Source organism: Urocitellus parryii, chromosome 8 (genome assembly GCF_045843805.1).
Source record: "Urocitellus parryii isolate mUroPar1 chromosome 8, mUroPar1.hap1, whole genome shotgun sequence".
Taxonomy (NCBI): domain Eukaryota; kingdom Metazoa; phylum Chordata; class Mammalia; order Rodentia; family Sciuridae; genus Urocitellus; species Urocitellus parryii.
Genome location: NC_135538.1, coordinates 137,901,273 through 137,917,167, shown reverse-complemented (window position 1 = coordinate 137,917,167; position 15,895 = coordinate 137,901,273). Strand labels below are relative to the sequence as shown.

Sequence of the window (15,895 nt, the reverse complement as noted above, 5' to 3'; positions counted from 1 at the left end):
GTTTTGTTTTGTTTTTCTGAATGAACTTTGTTTTCACACAGATTACTGGTAAAGCAAAATACTGATGTAACTCTAAGACATTAAGGGTGTCAGGTGACCACTAAGGTCCTGTATGTGGTTCTAGTTAAGAAATAAGTTGGAAAAGCAGGTCAAGAAGCAATGTGATACTAAGTAAGGGACCTGAGCAACTGCAAGAGTCCTGGCTTGATTCTCTTCCCATGAGCCCTTGGCTCACAGGTCCAACACATAAAGCATCACTAAAATGAACAAAAACGTGGAGATGGGAATGTGGCTCAGTGGTAGAGTGCTTGCCTGGCATGTATGAGGTCCTAGATTTGATCACCAAAACCACAAAAAAATAAATAAAATTAAATAAAAAAAGCTTAAATGCTTTTAAGATTTAGGTGCACATTTCATCTGAAAACCATTCAAAAGCTCAGGCTAGCCGGGCACGGTGGTGCACACCTGTAATCCCAGCAGCTTTAGGGGCTGAGGCAGGAGGATCATAAGTTCAAAGCCAGCCTCAGCAATGATGAAGCACTAAGCAACTCAGTGAGACCCTGTCTCTAAATAAAATACAAAATAGGGCTGGGATGTGGCTCAGTGGTCATGCCCCTGAGTTCAATCCCCAATACCAAAACAAAAACAAAAAGCTGAGGCCATCTCCAAGAACCCTTTCCTTTTCTCTTTAGCATCAGGAAATATTAATAATTGACAATTATTCTTATCATTCAATGCTGGGGATTGAACCCAGGGGTTCTTATCACTGAACTACATCCCTAGTTCTTTTTATTTTGAAACAGGGTCTCACTAAATTGCCTAAGCTGGCCTTGAACTTGTGATCCTCTTGCCTTGAGCTGCCAAATTGCAGGGATTACAGGCATGTGCCACCATGCCAGGCAGCATCAGGAAATTAAAAGGAAAGAAAGAAAAGGTGGAGAGAAGGAAGAAGGAAGCCATTCGTTTTGCTCCCAGAGACAAGAATAAAACTTCCACTTCTCACTATTATATAAGTACCTTTCATGTTTCATCCAGGCCAGATACATACTTTTTAACCAAATACAACATAATAGAAGCATAAAAAAATGCTTTTAAAAAATTGAAAACATAAGCATAAAACTCAAGGGAACAAATCTCATTCATAAACTCTGCTTTATCCCACATTCTAATCTCAGAGAGTTACAAAAGCCAGAGACCTGGAAGTCATCTCCTTCTTCCCCCATCCTGCGCATCCAATCACCTAGTCCTTCCTCCTCTTAAATCTCTATTAAATCCACCCAAGTTCCCCACTGCTGCTGCCACCACACTTCAAGCCACCAACGGTTTTCAAATCCCAGCCTTCTAGCTAATCTTTATGCAAACAGAAGGTCAAACAGCGTCTCCTTTAACCCTGGTCTATTCTCCACTGTGGGTAGGAGTGATCTTTAAAAATGCAAATCTCATCATGCCCTCCACAGCCCCATACTTTCACAGTGTCCCAGAGTTCTTAAGAACTGCCAGCAACATGGTCTTCTTTCCCCCACCCACCTCACCATCGGTGCCATCTGTTTGTTCTGTTCTTCCTCCAGACACACCAGGCTTCTCTCACTACCCTGGACACATCCCCGCTTCCAACCTCTGGGCCTTTGTACAAGCTGTTCTCTGAAGTACTCTTTTCTTCCTCTCACCATCCTTCAGGTATTAGCTCAAATGTCACTTCCACAGGATGCCTTCTTTGAGCTGCTACCCAGAATCCTCCACTACAGAGCTTCCTTCCCCTGCCTCCCAGCATTCTCTGCCAGGATGCCTTCCTCTACCTGCTTCCCAGCATCCTCCACTCCTGACACATGGAGAGGCTAAACTTCATATCCTAAGTTCATGTCACGTTAACTTTTAGCACTCAGCACAGTCATACGTGACCTGTTGTGGAACATGTCTCTTTATATGCAATGTATCCTCTATGCGGCTAGCAACTGTCTCTCCTTCCCTTACTAGTAAGTAGCCTTAGTGCTTATCATAGTGTCTTCACCTAGTACATATTCAAATATTTATTAAATAAATAAAAATCCATTTTTTGTGGGGGTGTACTGGGGGTTGAATTCAGGGGCACTCCAATCACTGAGCCACATCCCCAGCCCTATTTTGTATTTTATTTGGAGACAAGGTCTCTCTGAGTTGACTAGCACCTCACTTTTGCTGAGGCTGGCTTTGAACTCATGATCCTCCTGCCTCAACCTCCTGAACCACTGGGATTACAGGCACGCACCCTGGTACCTAGCTAAAAACCCATTTATAAATAATAATAATAATAATAACACCATGGGACTGGCAAGCTTGGCTATGGAAAACTGCTTGTTTTCCAAAAAGAGACCTAATCTGATGTGGAACTGGAGACACCTAGCATACCATAAGAAAAAGGGTAAAACCTTACGAAGTTCTTGAACAACAAATGGTCCTCAGAAACCTTATTTTCATGACTTAAATACAAATTGAAGGGGCTGAAGGGCTAGCTCATTGGTGTGGTAAAACACTTGCCTGCCGCCTATAAGACACTGGTTTCAGCCCCAGCACCATAAAAATATAAATACAAATCAAATTCAGAGATGTGTAAGTTAAACCTCCTCTAAATTAAACTTGTTTTCAAATTTGAAATAGAATGCTTTAACCAAATACGTAAAAAAAATTTAACTAACCAAGTCATGGAAAAACTACGTAGGATGAACAGTTTTATAAAATTATCCAGCAAAACAATTAAAAGTCCTATAGTCAAAGAGAAAACAACTTTTTAAAAAAAAAATCAATTTTCTATATCAGAGAAGAAAATAAACAAACTTCCTTCTTCCTTCGAAATAAGATTAAGTTAAAATATCATAACTGAATGCACCTGCCAAAACTAAGCCTAAACACTAACCAGCAGGTAAGTACTTATTAAAGAATATTTAAAGTTCGTGTGTTGAGGTGGGGGGGGGGGTGCTAGAGACTGAACCCAGGGCCTCACACATTTTAGGCAGCAGCAATAATGAACATATAGTCAACTGGGATTTCATCCACCCCATTCTCCTGGCATCTTCCCTATTTCTGAAAATAAATGTATCACTTTTAAAAGAAAATTAAGGAAAGGTTTTGAGATGATCTTGCATATTCAGAGACATGTTTCACAACAAAGCCTCGGCATAAAGGGAGCTCTCCTAAAAATCTATAAATGATTCTCTTTATAAATATGATCTACAATCAACTTTCCTCAAGCATGTATATTGCACGCACACATTCACACATATGCAAATAAAGGAAGATTTAAACTCTGTAGATTTCTGGTTTGGCATTTTGTTTTAAATCCAAAGAGTAACGGGGGAAAAAAAAGTTAAATTATACACACATCAACACTCCTATTAACTCATACCACTAATGAAACAAAACTCTAACTAAGGAGAGAAAATGGGCCCACACATTGGAGTTCTGAAATGATTTTGGTCTTTGATCTGGGTGCCCATCCCTCCTATTTAATGTAAACTTCAAACCAAGAGCCTTGGAAAGTGATTATAATTAGTAAAGGCCCCAGTGTGACAGCTTTTAGTGCAACCAGGCATTAACAAAGTTTTTCTTTTTTTCCCCCTCTTTAAATGAAGCTGAGCCAACTTTTATTTTAGGATTTCTAAAATTCAAAAGTCTTTCCCACCAGTGTGCACCAAATCTTTGCATGATGGGTGTGCTGAAAACAACTCTTTACATCCATTTCCTTCGCTGAATTTATAGTGCTATTTGGGCCTCGGCTTCCAAATTACATGTGGCTCTTCTCCAACAGCTCTCCTTGTGTCTGAGGAATCCACACACAGTGCTGAGCGAGCACCAACTACGGAGTCGGTGGGCTAGGTGCAAGGGATGCAAGAAGGCTCTGCTCAGAACGCTGGGGCAACATGCTAGAGACGAACTGCAGCAGAGAAGCCCGACAGATGCGGAGAAAGTTATTCTGGAGGAGGGCAGAATACTCCCCAGAAGAGGTGGCATGGGGATTTGGAAAAAGGGTAAGAAAGGCTCTTTGCTAGGGAAGGGGACCGGGACACAGCAGCATGAACAGTAAGCACAAAAGCAGACAGAAATGACTCCGAGTGGCAGTGGTGGAGGAGAGGGTGGCGAGGGCTGGGACTAGACGTTCAGCTTGGAAGCAGCCAATAAAGATCCTGAGTGACAAGGAAGGAGCTTGGGTTTCTTTCCATAGACAACAGGGAGCCAAGAGATGTTTTTAAGTCGGCAAACAACATGCGCAGCTCTAGTTTTTGAGGACGAGGACTCTGGCAGAAGGAGTGCGGATGAACTAACTGCAGGCGGAGGAACTGGTGGCAGGAAGTCAACTCAGGAGGCATCTGCCACACGGCGAGGGTTTCAGCAGAACGTTAGGCTGCGAGACAGTCCAGGACAGGGGTGAGGTTCCTGGCCTAGAGGACTGGGTGGACGTGTGCTTGAGATCACTTTTCAGAAGGGAGGGAGACGACTTTCACTTTTACAAGTACCTGCAGGGGGAGGTACCTGAAGGTTCTCGCTTGTTGTAAGTTGTAAGTGGAGATAGAGCCAGGAGTCGCCCCATAGTTGAGAAGAGAGGGCAGAGAAGCACCAGGATGCAGAGTGACAGGGCTCAGCTTCCAGGATGCAGAGTGACACAGCCGAGCTATGGCAGTGAGCACCCCCAGCAGTCAGTCCACTCGTGCAAGGAGGAGAGAGAGAGAGCTGTCTTCAAGAGCTACCTGTGTCCGTAAGGTTAAGAGGGAGGCAGGCCTTGGGGGGCAACAGTCTGCCCAACGCAGGCAGCCCTTCCTTTTCTGGAATTCTGTTCCCCTTTTCCTTCTACTCTAGTTTCCTCTATGTCTCCTTCCTATGTTGGGGGCGGGAGTGAAGGATGAGACCAAGGCAAGAATATAAAAATAATTACTGCCTCCTTCCCCATCCCTTCCAGCCACCGTGCAACTCTCCACTGGCTCTTAAGAGGAGACCACTGAACAGAAGACCTTGCTCACAGGCGCTGTCAAGAAGGGCAGATAGTTATGTAAGAAATTTGCAAAAACTTGAGGAAACAAAATAAGGGAGACCATGAGTACAAAAACATCAAGCAAGTAGGGGCTAGTTCAAACACTTAAAAGTATACTCCACATAACTCAAAACTCCAGGGAGAACTGGCGGATGACAGCACCAGAGCAAGTCTCCTTAATGACTCGAGAAGTGACTCGGAAAGCTGAGCCACCTATCAGAACAGCTTCCTGGTGCCAGGGAATCTGGTTTGTTTTAGAAGCAGACGAGTTCTAGAATTTTAATTTACTAACAGGGTTTCCAAACATTACGGTTTTCCCCAACCCCCCCAGTTTTCTGTGAAACCTTGCACTTACCAACCAAGGTACCTTACAGGCATGTAATAAGACCTTACTTGCTTTATGGAACTTCAGATTTCAAAATAAAATGCATGCAATACAGGGAGAACCTCAAGTCTACTTGTAGGTATGACAGGCCACCACTACTATGCTGTTTTTTTTTTTTTAAACAGTGCTCCTGCATGCTGGGCAAGCTTCACCCTGCGACCTGCTACTGCACTTTTAAAGCAGACTTTCTAACCTTGGAGGACATCTGGGGCTGAATAATCTATTGGAGGTGGGGGAATGTATCCTGTGCTCCACAAGAGGCAGAACAGCATCTCTGGTCTCTCCTTAGTAACAACTGTCCCCTCCCAGATCAGGACACTCCACAATGTCTCCAGACGCACGGCTAAATGCCCCCTGGGGAAGAGCCACCAAGTTGACAACCACTCCTTTAAATAGTGAGTTCTAAGTTTGCCACTGGCTTTTTCCTTAAAACTCATTCCTAAGCAAATCTCATTAAGAAGAATTTACTAGTTCTGTTTGCTCTCCACCCTGGAGGCAAAAAGAAAGGACTACATTTCCCCCATTTGAACACAAACTCCTGGGCAAATTCTGCCTAACATAATTGAGTTGGGTAAAATTCTGGAAAAGGAAATCCAGAGTGGATACCCACAAGGCTTCCTGAGCTCAAAATACACCACTTTTTTTCCATATATAGATTTTGACTTTCTGGAACATTAATTTTATCCTTCCAACAATCCCGTAAGGTAGAAAAGCTCCTGGATGGGCTGGAATGTGGCTCAGTGGCAGAGCACTTGCCTAGAATGCACCAGGCCCTGGGTTCCATTCCCAGCACAGGTTGAGGCTGGGGGTGGGGGTGGGGAGTGACGTGTAGAAAAGAGAAAAGCTACCGAAATAATGTATATAATCACATTCATCAATAGCAATGCTGCCAAAAGCTAAGGAGTTCCCTTACACCTTCAAATGCAACAGGGAGTTAATTTCAAAAAGTTCTTATTTTAAAACCACACACACAGAGAAAAACAGAGTGCATACGTTTAATGCTAAGTCCTCTGAGGCCAAGCTGATTCTAAAGAGCAGCTGTTGTACAGTCGGGCTGGACTTAGGAGTTCTGAGTCTGGCTTGACTTCTTACCAGCCCATGGGTAGATCAAGGCATAGCAGTAAAATAAAGCTGCTCTGGGCTCAAACTCAGAACTTTTGCTAACGGCCTTCACAAAAGCAGGTTGAAACTAACTCTGTCCAAGAAGGTACGGGGAAAAGTAATTCAACCAGCAGACTCAAAACGTTTTTATAACAATCCTACTCTACAGTCTCAGGGAGGGCGGGTGGTGGAATACCAAGCAAGCTCAGGGGAAAAACAAATAGAGCATTTAAAAGCTTTATCTAATTACCCCCACTGAGACTTTTTCTCTACAGTCTGGCCGTCTGACAAAGCCAGTGGGGGTTTTCATTCTCTCTCCACCCAGTGACTTCCACCCGCCCTCAAGCAGTCTTCCAGCCTCAGGTGAATCCCCGCAGGAGCAGCCAGTGCCCAGTCCCAGGACTTAACAGAGGTTTTCAAATTCTCTTGGCGTTACTGGCTTGAATCACACAGAGCAAACAGTCTCCACCCTCTCCCATTGCTTTGTCTGAGCACCTATTCACAGGCAGCCACCTTTACTGATGGACAGACAACGACGTGCCCTGCAGTCCCATCAAAAGCAAGATGCACCCGGTCACTGGAAGGACAGCGCCCTGCCCCCTCCTTTCCATCTCTGCCCCACCCGCCGCTGCCAAGGAGCAGAGTGCAATCTCCAGCCACGCTCGGCTGCCCTTCAGGCCACGTTGGACACCCAGGCAAGGGGACGAGAGAAACTGGGGGAAGCTGGGCTGATGACACTGCCTACCGAAGGCTGCTAGCTAGGAAAAGCTCCTCCCCACCTTCCTCATTCTTCCACCTCACTGTAAAGAAAACACCAGCGGATGGTTTCCCTCTCTGTAGTCTGCCTTCCATGTGGGAGTGAGGGAAATTAAAAGTAAGTGATGCATTTCAGAAAGCACATCATGAGCCTCCCTCTGGGTTTCAGATGGTACACCTTTTACCTCTGATTTACGAGGTCCCCCCAGGGTGTGGCAGGCACTATCTGACCCCTGCGTTTTGAAGAAGGCCCTGACTATTCCTACCCCAAAATCACTTTCTGAGAAAGAGAGAGAAGAAACAGCACACTTATTTACCCATTTCCTAATTATATTTGGATGTAAAAAAATATGACTCAACAATGTGTGTTCAACAGGTCAGATGTACACAAATGACCTTGAGACACGGAAACTTCTACCTTCACACTAGGGCTGCGTTCAATCAAGGTGATGGTTACCAACCCTGGCTTCAGATTTCTACCTTTTATCTTGCTGCAAACATACTTAAAACACATTTATGGTAGAAATGTAATGCAAACCACAATTGTTATTGTTTTCTAACATTTGCTCAGTTCCTCTGAAGAGATTCTGAACCTAATACAATTCTTTTTTAAAAGGTAGGTATGAATTGGACTGAATAAACTGAGCCAGAGAGGTGGGGTAACATGGAGGTGGGGACATATGGAGGCCTAATCTAAGAGTGGTAATCTCAGTGAAGGGGGAGAGAAAGCTATTGTCCCCTTATCAGGTGAGACTATACTGCATAGTTTCTATTGATACTATGCTGCATTTCTTTTGAGCGCATATCTGTTTAATGAAGAATATAAGTAAGGCATCACTTTATGGATTATGTAGACTTTCCAAAACAAAAAGTCTTATTAACATGTGAGAAAAGGTGCAGTTACATACAGGGAATGCTTAACCTGAACACATTTGGTAACAGAAACGAAGTCACCTCAGACAAGCTGCCATTTGACACCACAGGGTTAGGTCAAAGAAAACTGAACTTCAATTAAACACATTACAAAAGAAAGATTGTTTAAATATGACAACAAAAACAAAATCAACATTAACATTCTACCTTTCTAAGTCAAAGGACCTGGAGAGTTCAGAAATTGATTAAATCCAGTAAATAATGTAAAACAGGGAAGGACTCCCTTTCAAAAATGCTTCGGTTAATTTTAGCATCCTTCTGTTTAGCTGCTTAGCAACCCTTATCCTATGACCTTCTAAGCACCACCTACTTTTCAGAAGGATAATGAATAGAAACATCAAAAGGATTCACTTCTAACTGCATCTAGAGAGCAGGTTTAACCAATTTTTATATTAGTCAACTTTATATTAATTATGTCATGTAAACCCCTAAAAGGACAGAATTTTTCAACTTCATTAAACAGAAAATTTCCTTAGCTGAAGCTGATATCATTATATTAGCAAGTGAGCATACAGATAGCAAGCAAAGACCTCCAAACTGACCCAGGAAGTGAACTCACACAACAGTTCAAAATTAAAGAGTTAAAAATGAGGGGTCTCCTAACAGCAGCTACGTATTGCCTGCCTTAAAGCAGGTAACCAATAAACAGTTGTTGATCAGATGCAGGATGAATAAAGTTAGGCTTCATTTTCCTCCTTCAATATTCGGTACCTGTGTTGGATGCCGGAAGAAATCTAAAATAAAAAGACCCTTCAATCAAAAGGTCACTTGTTGGATGGTGTACATGCCTAGGAAGGGATGTTCCACCTGTACCAGCTGAGTCAGAGGCACGATCATCACGTAACAAACACTAGTCTGTCATGAGGCTGGACAGTCTGAATTTCTGATGAGAAATAAAATGGTATGTGGGAAAATGCAGAGAATGATATTCCATACAACAGTAAGCATCAGCAGCATTTCTTAAGATTATCACATATCCAGCAAATCCTTTTTAAAAAACAAAGCATTCTAAAAGCCAACCAGTTCAGCAGTATTTTTAAGAATGATAGGACAGTGCAAGTTCATTAACCTAAAATGAAGAAAGAGAAATAAATCAATCAATCAAAGAGCTCCTCTCTCCCTTTCTTCTGTAAAAAGGGGAAAGGTATTTTTTTTCACACATTTAAAACTTGATTAAAGCCACTGAAATGTTTAATTCATCAGTGTAACCAAAGCTCAAAACACATCAAAGCAGAACCCATCAACGGGTACCCAGAAGTCTCCCTACAAAGGGCAGAAGTAAAAAACAACAACAACAAAAAAAAAAACAATGGTCCACTTTGCATATATTATTTAGAGTATTTCAAATTCATTCCTTCAAAAGTTCTGTGGATTCTTGAAGGAAGCAGAGTTTTTTAAAAGAGGCTTTAGTCAAGCCTCTAACTCAAACTTCCGGGTTAAATTATGTCTTGGAAACCATACCTGCCTACTCCGAAAAGCACCAAATCTAGAGGATGCTTTTCACGGGTGTGAACAAAAACACATTCTTTTCTTTGCCGCTCTCATTTCCCCAACTTTCTCTTCAATTAACTTTTTTTTTTCAGAACACACTTGTACACAAGTACAGATATTAACTGGTGAAAAAAAAAAAGGATCTAAAAAATACGGGAATGCACATCAGCCACACCATCTCCTTTCAAGACAGAAATACCTTGCAATTTCCAGCATCCCAATTCAACAGGCAAACTTTCTTTCCCTTGGCTTTTCAAGAGCTAAGCTCAAACCTAGACTCAAAAACAAGAACTAGGGTGAATTGTTCTTCTGATGAAAAATCCTTAGACAGGTTTTTCAGCATACCCAAGAGTTCCATTTCTTTATTCACCCCTTTACTTCTCTCCACCACCACCACCATCACTACTTAGCATCCCCAAAAGAAGAAGAAAAAAAAACCTCCAAAGTGCCCCGAATGTGTGCTGCTGCTGGCTCTGAAGCCGTGTAGAATTTCGTAATGGAATGTGAACTGCTCGTCCGGATCTGGGCTCACGTTCTATCTCCTAACCAGTAAGGAGCAAGGGAGGGCAAATCTGCTGAGCAAGGAGAAATACTTTCCTCCTCTTTTATAACCCATCACGGATGCACCGCGAATGAGGGACGCTGGCTGCTGCACGCGGCGCCTGTCAAGCGGCCCCGTAGCCAGTCGGGCCTGCGACCCGTGGGGTCCCCGCACCCCCAGACCCCCGCCCCGCCGGGACCCGGGCTCGGTCACCGCGCCCGACACTCACGCGCGGCGGGGGAGCGGGTCACATCCTCGAAGCGACCCTGGCCGGGTCCAGAAAACACGCCGCTTCCCAGGGAGGGGGCTGGCGACGGGAAGGACCTCCCCTGCTCCTTAGCAACCATTAAGGTCGCAGTTTCCTAAGAGACCGCGAGCGGGGAGGGGGCGCCGGGAACTGGGCTCGAGCGCGGGGGGTGGAGGACCAGGCCCCCTGGCCCCGCACCCCGCCCCGCCCGCCCGGGCCTCCCCCGCCCGCCCCCCCGCTGGGCGCTGCGGGCCGGGATGGGAGGAGGAAGCGAAGCCCCAGAACTTGCGAAAAATTGGTCCAGCCGGCGGCGGACAAAAGTTTCCGAGCGCGCTCCACAGCTGGGCGGCGGAGCGGGGCCGGGCGGCGGGCCCCGCCTCGGATGCTCCCGGCCTCCTTCCTGTGCTCGTGACGGCGCCGGGCCCGAGCCCCCCCGCCCCGCGATGCAGGCTCGATCCTCACCGAGGTCTCCCACGAAACCACGTACCCCGCCAACGGAAGAACAAGGGAACAATACGCGCCGCCACGGCCCGGTCCCCTCCTTCCCCGGTCCCCCGGGGCGGTGGTCGGCGGGACCCCCACCGCGAGCCGAGAACTCGCGGGGACGCGGGATTGCCCGCGGCCCCCTCCCGGCCGGCGCCGTCCTCCCGAGAGGATCAAAGTCCGCAGAGCAGGGCGCGGCGGATGCTCCCACCGAGCAGCCCCGGTCTAGCACCCCGGGGCCAAGCACCCCGGGCAGGCACCCCCAAGCGGGCACCCCCGGATACCTTGCGGCGGCGGCGGCGGGCGGGCGGGCGCCGTCATCTCCGTGCTTCCCGGCCCGAGAGGGACTCGAAAGTATGTAGGAGAAAAGTTTCCCCTCCCACATGGGGGGGAGGATGTCGGGGGAGAGAGGGCGGAAGATGGAGAGCTGCGCTGGGAAGATGTTTCTGGCCGGCGGTGCGTGCACCATCCGAGTCCCCGCGGTGCTGGTTAAAAATAAACTAGGCGGCGCGGGTCGGGCCGGATTCCTGCGCTCGGACGGCTAATATGGATGCGCATCAGGTCCTGCTGGCGGGGCGCTGCGGCGGCTCGCGCTGGGAGCTGGTTGGCAGAGCCGGCAGCTCGGGAAGGGGAAAGGAGCGGAGGAAGGGGAGGAGGGGGAGGAGGAGGAGGAGGAGCGGCCGGGCTCCGAGCCGGAGGGGAGAGGGCTGCCGGGCTCATCCCCGGCTGGCCCCACCGCCCCCAGCGCGTGCTGCGCGGCGTGGGGTGCGCGGGTCCTCCGCTCCGGGAGACGCCGAGTTTCAAAAGTACAACGCACTCTGCAGACTTCACCCTCCCCATCCCCAAAAAGTTCTTTAAAAGGTCGCTCCCGGCTGTGCCCCGGACATCTCGCTGCCACCCAAGGACCGCGAGCCGGAACCCGGGACGCGTACTTACGGCCCGGCAGGGCGCTCGACTCCCAGGCATGATGCGGTGGGGACCGGTGGGCTTCGGGGAGAGAACGAAGAGAGATGCAAACTTGTTCCGGAAAAGGAATCAAAATGGCGTTTCTGGATGTGCAAAGTTCATCAACTCCGCAGTCACTTCCCCTCCTCCTCTTCTCCCTCAGGGAGGGAGGTGGGCGAGGAGCTGGCGACCCCAGCGCCCCAGCCGTCGTCCCGGCCCCCGCCTCGGCCCCCCGCCCCGCTTCCTCGCCCGCACGCTCGGAGACTCGCTCTCCCCCTCTCACCCTGATAAGTAGACACATCACGTGTTGCTCCTGCGAGTCTCCAGGGGACGTGTTACTGAGCGGCCGCGGCGGCGGCGGCGGCGGCTCGGGCGGGGGGGGGAGGACCGCGGTACCCGCTTGTCCCTACCGCCGCCCCCGCCCCGATTTTAGCGGGGTGACCGCCTGGGCCATCCCGGGATGGATGGAGGTGGAGTCCCCACCCCACCCCCACCGCAGCCCCAGGTTTGCCCCACGCCCTCCGGAGGCGCCCGGGGCCAGGGGAGGGCCCGCCGCCCGAGGGGAAGGGTCTGGGCTGGCGCAGCTGATCGCGAGCCCACCCCGCCCGGCGCTCACCCGCGGCCACCTTCTCCAGCCACCGCGCCCCCTCCCCTCCAGCCTTGAGTGCCGGCGGCTCCCGGTCCCCGGGTTTCCATCACTTTACTTCATGGTTTGTTTCACTATTTTAACGGAGGAGGGGGAAAGGCGGCGACGCCCGGGGGCAGCGAGAGGGGCACCTCGGAGGCCGGGGAGGGTAACGTGGCGGAGGGGGAGCCCCACCGGCGCGGCGCCTCCTCCACGCGGTCCTCGCTCTGCATCCAGGTGGGGCGAGTCGAGGATGGATGGGCAGGAGATTAAGGCACTGGCGCGTTTCCCCGCCCCCAGCTCCACGCGCTCGCGCTGCCCGGTCGGTCCTTCCAACCTGAGGCTGCGCCAGCGTTCGCTCTCCGTCTAACCAACGCCGCGCGCCTCCACTCGGGTCACCCACCCGGCCCGACGCCCCGCAGAAGGATGCTTCAGCGGAGGCTCCTGGTCGCCGACGGAGCCGGGGATGGCGGAGGCGCCTACCGCCACCGTGTCCCCACCCCGCCATGGAACGGCTGATGCTGTGTCATCCACGTCGCCCTCCAAGGCGTCAGGGAAGCCACAGGCAATATCTCTTTTCTCTCAGAGGGCTCCTGTTTCAACTCTGAAAAACAGGGGCCCTCCTCGGAGCCGCTCTCCATCCCTGCGGCTCGTGCCGCCACCTCGCACTTCGCCCGGGCTCTCTGGGCCCGAGTTATCAGAGAGCCCAGGGAAACCAGGCCTGGCCGTGCTTCCTCTATAACGCAGCTGACATGTTTCCAACTGGTGATACTCTGCCTACTGAGGCTCCCAAGGGGGCCAGCTCTCTGGGCCTTTGGACACATCTTCAGAAAGATCAAGATGATCGTGGTTGTTGAAAATGAACCCCCTTCCCCCGCCCCCCATAAAGATGAAAGAACACAGAACAGGACTGTAGAGTTATGCATCTGAGACTACTGAGGCAAGATGATGTTACACATGCAGAGAGCGGGCGACTCCGCCTTTAGTCTGACCTTTGACCCTGGCTCCACCCACCAGCTCCTCCAAGAACCCTGGAACACCCTACAAGGTTATTAGCCCCATGGTGGGTTTGAATTTGAGGCCTTCCTTCAGCCAAACTCTATAGTTTTCAAGGCTGCAGGCAGAAGTGTCGGCCTCAGGATAGACTCATGGATGGGTCTTGACCAAGAAAGAACTCTCTAGAACCAAAGAAAAGCAGTTGGACCATTTACCCCTGGCTTGAGATAAGTAGGCTAAACCACTGCCCAAGAGGGAACCGATTCAGCTGGCTGTTTCTCTGACTTCCAGTGATTAAAAATAAGTTTTCAGAACCTGTTAGGTTTCCCAGGGTCTACTGTTGACTGAGGAAAACTCTATTCAGAGAGATTTTAGCAGTTGCGTTTTTCTAAGCTTTATGCCCTCACCTCCCAACCCCTGTTCCCAAGTGTTATTATCAAATGCTTTTTTTGAAGACTGGCCTGCCCTGCCCTGGAGGAAATGGGCAGTGGGCAGGTCTCTAAACAGGAGTCACCATTCACACAGTCATCACGGAATTGGTGTCTCGTGCTTCCAATTTGTAACCTGTTCCAATGAGAGGGCAGAGGAAAGGCCAGGTGGGCAATTTTGCTTTATTTACTTGCCTGCTTCTGATTTTCCTGGTCTTCTCATTCAGTGATAGGTTTTGACTAGAAACAATATCAAAGGTGGAGTTTTACTTGTAATTTAGTTTATTCTGCAAAATACATTCAAACCTCCAAAGCTAAGTCGGATTTTCATGACAGATCACCATCTCTATTATACTGGCAGCTAAAAAAAGAAAGTTGTTTTATTAAAAGTTACTTTTTAAAAATTGGATTCCAGTGATACTGGGTTCTGTGTTCCTCCTCCTCCTTTGTAGCTAATTAATAAACTTGGAAGTCAAGCCACCTGTTCAGAGGTTTGTTTGTTCATATTTCATATAAACTACTTATCCAACAAATATTTACGGAATTATGCTATCAAAACCACAGCGACATGCCACTTCACATCTACTAAGATGGCTATCACCAAAAACAGAGACAATAAGTGTTGGCAAGGATAAGGCAAAATTGGAACCCTCATACCTCTGAGGTGGGAAAGTGAACGGGTCCAGCCTTTTGTGTGTAGGGCAGGGGAAGTGCTGGGGATTGAACCCAGCGATGCTCTAACACTGAGGTACATACCCAGTCCTTACTTATTTTGGGACAGGGTTTCATTAAGTTATTCAGGCTGGCCTTGAACTTGTGATTCTCCTGTCCAGGCTTCCTAGTAGCTAGAATTACAAGCATAGGCCACTGCACCTGGTAGGTGTAGCCATGTAAAAAAAAAAAAAAATCTCTTGGAAGATCTTTAAAATGTTAAACATAGAATTATTCTATGACCCAGAAATTCCACTCCTAGGTTCATAATGCTAGAAATTAAAATAAATGTTCACAGGAAAACTTGTATACAGATGCTCATAGAATTATTATTATTATTATTATTATTATTTTGGGGATTAAAGCCAGGGGTGCTTTACCACTCATTGAACAACATTCCCTGTCCTATTTATTTATTTATTTATTTATTTTTAGGCAGGCCCTTGCTAAATTGCTGAGACTGGCCTTGAGCTTGTGATCTTCCTGCCACAACCTCCTGAATCTCTGGGATTATAAGCATGCACCACCATGCCTGGCAGGAGCATTATTCATAATAGCTAAAAAAAAATATTCAAGACCCGTTTATTGGTGAATGGGCCAAAAAAATGTGGTGTAATCATACCCATTATTCAGCCACAAAAAGACATGAAGTACTGACACATGGAACAACATGGATGAACCTCGAAAACATTATGCCAAATGAAATGTCAGACCCCAGAGGACAAATAATACAATTTCATTTATATGAAATATCCAGAATAGGAGACGGAAAGTAAATAAACAATTACCTAGGGCCAAAGGTTTGGGGGAAATGGGGACATTCTGCTAACACAAATGGGGTTTCTTTTGAGGATGATAAAAATGTTCAAATACTGATCATGGTTATGATTGCACAACTCTACATATACTTAAAAAAATCCCTCTATCTTCAAAGAGATAAAAGAAAGCTCCACAAAAGAGAAAGCAATGAAACTGAACATGGAAAACGGTAGAAATTTAGGAAATGGGGAGTAGGATTCAAAACATCAGATTGGCTGGGCATGGTGGTGCACGCCTTAAATCCCAGCAGCTTGGGAGGCCAAGGCAGGAAGATTGCAAGTTCAAAGCCAGCCTCAGCAACTTATTGAGGCCTTAAGTATCTCAGTGAGATTCTGTCATAAAATATAAAAAGGGCTGGGGATGTGGCTCAGTGGTTGAGTGCCCCGGGATTCAATCTCTGGTACCAAAAACAAAAAACAATCAGGTCAATCGAAG

The 15,895-nt window shown here is 47.8% G+C and overlaps 1 protein-coding gene across 1 annotated transcript in view; it reads right to left on the bottom strand.

Moving 5' to 3' along the window:
• Nucleotides 1-12,071, bottom strand: part of Rreb1 (ras responsive element binding protein 1) — a 127,283-nt gene extending 115,212 nt beyond the window's left edge. The window contains exon 1 of the mRNA XM_077801772.1: nt 11,873-12,071. The gene's annotated coding sequence lies outside the window, so the exon portion shown is untranslated. The remainder of the gene's footprint in view (nt 1-11,872) is intronic.
• Between the last annotated feature and the right edge of the window lie 3,824 nt (nt 12,072-15,895).